Source organism: Delphinapterus leucas, chromosome 9 (assembly GCF_059928025.1).
Source record: "Delphinapterus leucas isolate spDelLeu-1000000601 "Yukka" chromosome 9, BTC_Dleu_Yukka2, whole genome shotgun sequence".
NCBI classification, from domain to species: Eukaryota; Metazoa; Chordata; class Mammalia; order Artiodactyla; family Monodontidae; genus Delphinapterus; species Delphinapterus leucas.
In genome coordinates this window covers 67600155-67608283 of record NC_143137.1, presented here as the reverse complement: position 1 = coordinate 67608283, position 8129 = coordinate 67600155, and the positions used below count along the sequence as shown (strand labels likewise).

Here is an 8129-nt window from a genome sequence, read left to right as displayed (position 1 = left end):
CCCCCACTAACCGCAACTAGAGAAAGCCCGCACACAGCAACAAAGACTCAGTGCAGCCCAAAAAATAAATACTAAATAAAATTTTAAAAAAAGAAATAGTAAAAGAAAAACCCAATATTTTTGTTTCTTTAGGGTTTATGCTTTTAACCTAAGGAGAGAAGGAGTAAAGGAGTCATTACTTTGTCTGAATGGTTTCTTGAAAAATTTAAGGTGTCTTGAATGTCATCCAATAAAGAGACTGTCGATTTAAATAACTCAATCATGGTTATATGAAATAGATGGAGAATCACAATGGGAAAGGGAAAACCTATGTTCAGTCATGAAGTGGCCTTAGGACATTTAGAAGATAATTAAATAAAAGCATCTCCTAAACCTGAGGCAAATTTAAACACTAAATATTAGTAAAGCTGTCATACAAACTGTCTTTAAAGAAGGAAAGCTCTCTTCCCTTTCCTGTACTACTTGGAAATTATAAGAATCAGCATGTCTCAACTTTCCGTTTCAAGCTTCAAATTTTATTCCCCCACCAAAAAAGAAAAAAAAATCCAAGGCGTTTAAACTGAAATATGTCAGGTTTAAGGATGGAATTCTCTCGCTATTCTAGTTAAATGTCATGAAAAGCATATCTGTCCATCAAAAATGCTTTCAGCCTACTATATATGTGTCATTGCAGGATGGTAAAGATCTATTCTTTTCCCTGTTATAAAATAAGCAGTTCAGCAACAGAGTCAGATTGTCAAATCTGGTTGGGATCTTAGGGCTTGTCTAGATCACTCCCCGTGTGGTTGAACTCAGTAGTCCAAGGTTTCTCATCTGCTCAGTTACAGGATTTGAATCACTGACCATTTCTGCTGACTCCTCTCCAGTATACCCATTCTCTCTGGAGAGCATTTGTAATTTGTATCCTGGTTCCAAATAGCATACACATTCTTCCCCCCACCCCAGATACTCCCACCCAAAAATACCAAATAAATTTTGGAATGAATTTTATTTTTCTAAATATTTTTTAGTTTCAAAATTCACAATCATGTTGCTTTGTGAAGTACCTTTTCCCCTCCATTTTTTGTCTCCCTATTTCTTCTGCTCTAAGCCGTAATTCCTTAATTATTTACACATTTGAGCATCTTTGGACGGTATTGTGGCCTAGAAGCTGGAGGTCAGTTTTAGGGGAAATAGGACAATCTGTAGGAAGATGACAAAACAGAGAACTTAGACAATTTGACCCATTTCCCAGTCACTCAATGTGCTTCCAAGGTTGTTGTATTTTGTGTCAAATTGGCTACTCGTACCAGCATGAAAATAAGATAATTTTGATAATGTTTCCATAATCATTTCTGAATTAGATAGGGGAAGCTTAAGTCCTTTAGCAATAGACTCCGAATTTAATGGCTGAAAAAAGAGACATAAAAGACTTTTGTTTCTTTTTGCGTAGTAGTCTAGGACAGCACTTCTCAAAGTATAAGAAAGAAAATTGTCAGGAAAGTAGATTCTTGAGCCCCACTCTAGATCTGCTGAATCAGAAACTCTGGTGTGGAGGGCCAGCAATGTGTGTTAAACTTTCCAGGTGTTTCTGATGTACATTAAAGTCTGTGGGAAAATTTTCCAGCCCAAGGATATGTATGTTTATGACAGTGAAAGGGGGTTATCTCTGCTTCACTTAGTCATTCAGAGATCTGAGCTGACTATATCTTTGCCATGTTCGACTTGCCCCCACGAAACAGGTAAGAGCACAGAGCAGGATATGTGGGAAGTTTCATAGGACCATTTTCGTGCTTCTTACCTAACTTTGGAGGGAATTTCAGCAAATGGCCACAGCGAACTGCAAGAGAAGCTGAAAAATGTAATGTAACTGGGCATATTATGTCCAGTTACTACTAAAGAAAGGAGAAGGGACTTTGGTGGATAGTCTATGCAACAATCACATGATTATCTTTGGACAATCAGGTTTGCTGGTGATGTGTTTCATCTCTTTTCTTCTTAAATTCCTACTGATGTTGCTTTCGCTCAGGTACTTTAATTCTGGCATTGTACAAGAGTATTGCATCATGGGAGTTCAAGTAAGAGGGTAATACAAGAAAGAGTAAACAGCAGTGCCAGATGCTGCCGAGAAATCAATGCAATGAGCACTAGATTTGGCCTGGGGCCAAAAAATGGAGGCCATTGATGACCTTAGGAAGGATTGTTCCATAAATAAATGGTACAAAAGCTGTGTTGGCATAAATTATGTTAGTGAATGCATAGGAGATGAAAAAACAAAGACAGCAAAACATAATTTTTTTAAAAGAGATTAACAGTGGAATGGCAGAGAGATAGGGCTGTAAGTAAGGATGATATGGGATAGAGGCGTAGGAATGATTCCATATAGATGGAAAAGATCTAGTTGAGAAGGTTTGGTTGAATATTCAGGAAAGGGAAGTTGGATAATACTCCTGAAAAATTATAATGGGGTCCAAACACACAGATGGGAGGAGTTACCCTAGATAGGAAAAGAAAAACTGCCTCTAATGTAACAGGAAAGAAAGAGGAAGGAGGGAAAGAGAAAAAAAAAATTGAAGTAATAATTGGGGAAATTGAGAGATGAAGTTTCTAGATTAACACAGATGGATTGCTGAGCAGTCTGAAATATGTAATTGAAGTTACTTTGCACAACTCTACATAAAATCATTGTAGTAGCCTGTTAATGTTATATTGGGTTGCTATATTAATTTGGCTGCTATAAGCCCTAAAAATTACGTTTATTGGAGTGTGTCTGTTAATTTTTTTAAAACATTTAAAAACTGACCAAGAGTAGGGAAACTATGATATTTTATTTTTGCCTAACCCTGTTGAATTAATCTGTGGTAAGATTTCCTTAGTCAGCAGGTTTATTACAAATATAGCACTTTGTGAAATTCAGTAACTCACTTAAGGCTTCAAAATGAACACTCATATGGGAGGTTTTTAAGAGCTGACATCATTTCTCCGTATTTTATTGGAATTTTAGAAATTTCTGGAAGGAATCTCATCAAATGAACCAGTATTTCATGTTTATAAAAAAGTAATTAAGAAAATTGTGCCTAATTTAAACATGCAGTTTATGTGCCAAGAAATGGAAAAAAAAATAGGCCTTTGTCAATCATTAAACAAATTTTTTAAATTAAATCTCTAGGTGCCTATAAATTGTGAAGGGACCTGGATATTTATCCAGTGCCAGGCTTTCAGCCTTTCAGTGCGGCTGCTGTCGGCCTCTGAGTGTAGGATGCGCTTTGCTAGAGCCCACCATGTGCTCTGAAAAGTTAACTTCACTTACCAGGCGCTCATACTCTGGGCCACGTGGCATCACCCTAATCACTGCAAGTACCAGACTGGGGATAAGCCCTACACTAAATGATTCAAATCAGCCAGTCCTCAGGGAGCCTGCAAAACCTAACTAACCCCACACTGCTTGCCAAAGCTGCCTACCTAGCTGCACCCCACAACTCTAGTTTGCTGTGACCCCCTCCCTGGGTGTCATTCCCTGTGTGGCCCTGCCCAGCGGCCATCTCTCTCAGTAGCGTTAAGTAACAAAACATTCAGCCTTTCATCTGCGTGAATCAGTGTGTTGTATCCCGCCATCAAAAGAATTCTTAAAGTCTTATAATACAGTTGGCATTATGGCCACAACCACTGACTCTTGGATAACTTCTTTCGAGACTGCTCTTGGCTCACTAATTGGCTCCAGACCACAGGGAGAGCAGTTTGGGATGGAATTTGAGCTTGGGCTTTAGTCTTGCAGCCTGAGGCTACTTGAGCTGTGCTTTCCAGGCTGGAAGATTTGGTGGTTCTGCTTTTAGTCACAGTCTATGTTTGGCAGAGACCTATTCCAGGGGACTCTCCTTGATGGTGGTGGTGTTTCTTCATCATTATTTGGGGCAGAACTCTGGTTGGTCTGTGTGTTTCAGGGGACTCCTGTGCAGGAAGATGTTGGCTGGGCTCCCACCATGGGAGAGAAATGGCAGCTGGGTGTCATTTTGATGTTGCTCAGGTGTGGGTAGCAGCTACCTCTCTTTGTTGCTGCGTATCTCCTTGCTGTCCACAGAGAGCTTTATGCTCCCTAGACTGTCAGGAATATCACAGGCTGCACCTTCTAAGACCAGCCACCCAACATGTAATCCAGAGGGGCCCTCTGGCTCAAGGAAACAAAGATTTCATCCCAGCAACCCCCTTCAGAACACCTGCCAGGTATCCAATTACTTAAATAATACAAGACCACTAACCATTGTGCTTGGGCCTTAGTAAGCGCCCCAACATAACATGCGAAGGGACTGATACTTCTGACAGTGGGTCTTACTGCACTGTCCCAAGGAGAGGCTGCAAACCCTAGTCCTCTAGTGGTGGACTGGGAAGGCCTGGAGTAAGAGCCGGCTGCCTAAAGGCAGGCCATGAGCCCCTACCCCTCGTTTCCTGTAACCACCTACATGCTTTACACTGAGTTATCAGACAGAGACAAACTGAAAACACAGGCATAGGTGCCTAGAAGCCCAAAACAGAGGGAAAATAATGGAATGAAAGGAAAAAAACCTAGATACAGAGGGAGAAAATAAAAAATGAGTTATATATGTGTGTGTGTATAATATTTTTTAAACAAAGGTCCATAACTTAAAACAATTGAAAATCCAAAATTTACTAAAATAATTTCTATGACAAAAAGATAAAAAGGGTGCTGATTGCCTTTTCTGCCTCTACAGCATAGGTGCTAAATTAACTTTAACAACTGCTAAAATGCACCAGTTGACAAAGCTTCATGGATTTAATCATACTGGATCCCATATTACAGTTTTATCAGAAGATCCTACTAAATTTAAACATGGAACTCCCTATAACCCTAGGAGAGTAACTAAACATAAAATACAGGAAAAAAGGGTATTCCTTATTTTATGTTAGAGTCCTGCCTAAGTTTCCCATAGTCGTAATATCTGTTGCCCTAAAATATTCTATATTGGAAATAGACACTCTGAAATAATGAGTAATAAATTGAAGCTAAGTAAAGTCTTTGGCACTTAGAAACTGGCTTGACAGAAAAAGACCCAGTTAAAATATTAAAGTGGTCCAATTTAAGTTAAAACAGGGCCTTCAAGAACTCAGACTTCATATAAGACCTAATTAATAAAGGGGTGATTATGTCCACCGCCTCTCCATTTAATAGGCAAATTCGCCTGTTCTTAAACCTTCAAAAATTGAAGGAAAAAAAGAAAAGAATAATGCCTCACAGTGGATTACTGCAACTTTAATACTATGGTCCCATCCATTAAGGTCCCCATTCCCAATACCCGATATTATTAAAATTACTGATGTCATCCAATTAACAACCAGTAAATATTTTGATAGTAAAAGGTTTGGCTAATATGTTCTCTTCAGTGCCTATTTTAACAGCTTCTCAGCGTCAGTTTGCCTTCACCCCCAAGGGAAGCAATGCACCTTTTCCAGCCACCTTCTAGAGTAAGGACCTCTTTGCAATTGCACACAATCTCTGCAGACAACATCTAACTGCATCCACTGTTCTCCATCAGCACGGATATGATATTCCAGCGATGACATACTCCTTTAAGGACGTTTGTTAACACACTCATTAAGGACATAAAACTCCAGCATCGTTTAGTCAGTGTTGCATTCTGGAGGCAATATAGTCCTCGTGTAGAGATTCTACTTACTCTCTCTGATACTGTTACTTACTAATCAGCCTGCCTTGAATGGGGCCCCCTCCAACAAAAGGCTATAAAACTGGTCCAAATTAACATCGATAGGCCCCACGGGGAAACATCCCAGAATGTACACCTGGGTAGTATGTGGGGTTGGTCCAGAGTGGTTCACTCTGGCCAGAGTCTTGGCTGCCTGAACATGGTGACCACAAGGGGCCACACGTGTGACTGTCTTCTTGGCCCTGCACGGTGCTCCCTGGGGTGCCTGGCTTTGATTTCGGGGGCAGTGTCCTTCCTGCCCGTCACTGACGTGTTCTATGCAGATGCTGTTCACTGGGATAGGCAGTAGCCCAGCCCCACCCCACCCCTGCCCTTGCTCCCTCCCCCACTCCCCATGGTCCCCAAGAGGTTCTTTTGCTCCTTACCAGACTCCAGAGCCAATCGCAGTAGGCCTGAAAGCTAGATATGCACCTGTGCAAGCACATGGGGAGAGGGCATGGGTTTGTGATAATGAAGAGTGTAGCCAAACCATCACCAGGGACTACCCTGGGAGATGCCACATCCTGATCCACATGGGAGAACAGCTATTTATTCTTCAGAGAGTGGTTGTGATTAAAAATTCAACACAAGGGAATTCCCTGGTGCTCCAGTGGTTAGGTCTCTGTGCGCTCACTGCCGAGGGCCTAGGTTCAGTCCATGGTTAGGGAACTAGGATCCCACAAGCTGCGCCGTGAGGCCAAAAACATTTTTAAAAATAAAAATTCAGGGCTTCCCTGGTGGCACAGTGGTTGAGCGTCCGCCTGCCGATGCAGGGGACGCGGGTTCGTGCTCCGGTCCGGGAAGATCCCACATGCCGTGGAGAGGCTGGGCCCGTGGGCCGTGGCCGCTGAGCCTGCGCGTCCGGAGCCTGTGCTCCACAACGGGAGAGGCCACAACAGTGAGAGGCCCGCGTACCACAAAAAATAATAATAATAATAAAAATTCAACAAAATCAAGCTTGAAGAAACATTTTGAGTGCAAACATGAAAATCAGCAAAAACAATACGTATGCCAGTTTGAAGGTTGTAAGAAGACCTTTAAGAACATCAGCAGCTAGAAATCCATCAGTGCCAGCAGAAAAATGAATCACTGTTCAAGTGAAACCCTGAAAGAAATGGCAAGCACTTTGTTTCACCCGGCAGTCTGAAACGATGAGAAGAAAAGTCTATGAGAGCCACGTTATGTCAAAAGGGATGTTCATTGTGGCAAAAACATTTGAGAGAAACCCGCTATAAAGAAAATAACATGTGAAGTATGCCAGAAAACATTCAAGCAGAGAGGTGAGGGTAAGCAACACGTGAAAACTCGTGTCCCAGAAAGGAATGTGTGTCAGTGTCCAAGAGAAGACCATCGTGGCTGTGCAGCATGCTTGGTCTCAAGAGCCATATTTTCTCTCTGCCTGAGGAAAAGCACCCATTTATGTGTGAATATGCTGGCTGGTGCAAAAGGTTTGCAATAAAACACAGTCTCACAAGGCATGCCGACATGAAGAAAATGAAAATCAAAGTAAAAGCATCTCATGAAAAATCGAGTTGGGCCTTTCATCTCAGTGCATGTATCTCTTCTAAAAGGAAACACCGGTGAGGCTTCTCTTTGCCTAAATACAGAGAGTCACTGAATGGTATTGATCTCAGTAATTACTCTCAGCTAAATAATCAGGTTGTATTGTTGAAAGGACTACAAACCAACAAGCTCAGTTACTTTCTCTCAGAAGCACATTTCCCTTTATTAAAAACACTGATTTAGAAAAAAAAATTGACAGGCACTCGTGTTACTCTCCTCAGAGGCTCCTTCACTACAGAAGTTTTAGCAACCTCTTCTCACACCTCCAGGAGTCTCAGGACTCTTATGAAGGCCATAGGTTGCCTTTGGGCTTCTGGTTAGAAACTGACCTTGGCTCTGTGCTGTACACCATTAGAGCAAAAATCACTGGCCACGTACTGGTCTTTCCTAGAAATTGTGGTTCTGATGGATCCTTGAGCCTGTGACTTTCTATACCCAGTTGCCCATTATGCCTTGGGTCATAAATGCAGCACCCCTCAATCTGAGCACCTCTACTTAGACCTCCTTGATAAAGAATAGAACCAGACCTGGGCCTTCTGGAATATTCCACCTGGAGGAGGGGTTTTTCTCTCCTCAGTTTCTTGCCAGATGCCAGGCTGCAGGATGAGGTTGCCCTTCTCCCAGTTACCTTAGCTACCTAGGGAGTCCCTTGGGATCAACTGATGGAACAGCAGTGAAACTTCATAGACTATATGGGTGGCATTGCCACCATCATAACTGATGCTCAGCGGTATGGCGCTGCTTTCCATCTCCTAACTGGTATGTCCATGATAAAGGACAGGGCCCAAGAGTCAGAAAATTTGCCATTCCACCCCCATAGCGCTGGAGGCCAGATGTAGGGTACATAATCTTCTGGGACCCATTAACCAT

General features: G+C 42.0%; 1 pseudogene; it reads left to right on the top strand.

Annotated features, from left to right (window-relative positions):
- The first annotated feature begins 6507 nt into the window (after window positions 1-6507).
- On the top strand, window positions 6508-7481 carry LOC111182564 (transcription factor IIIA pseudogene; annotated as a pseudogene).
- Window positions 7482-8129: the final 648 nt, after the last annotated feature.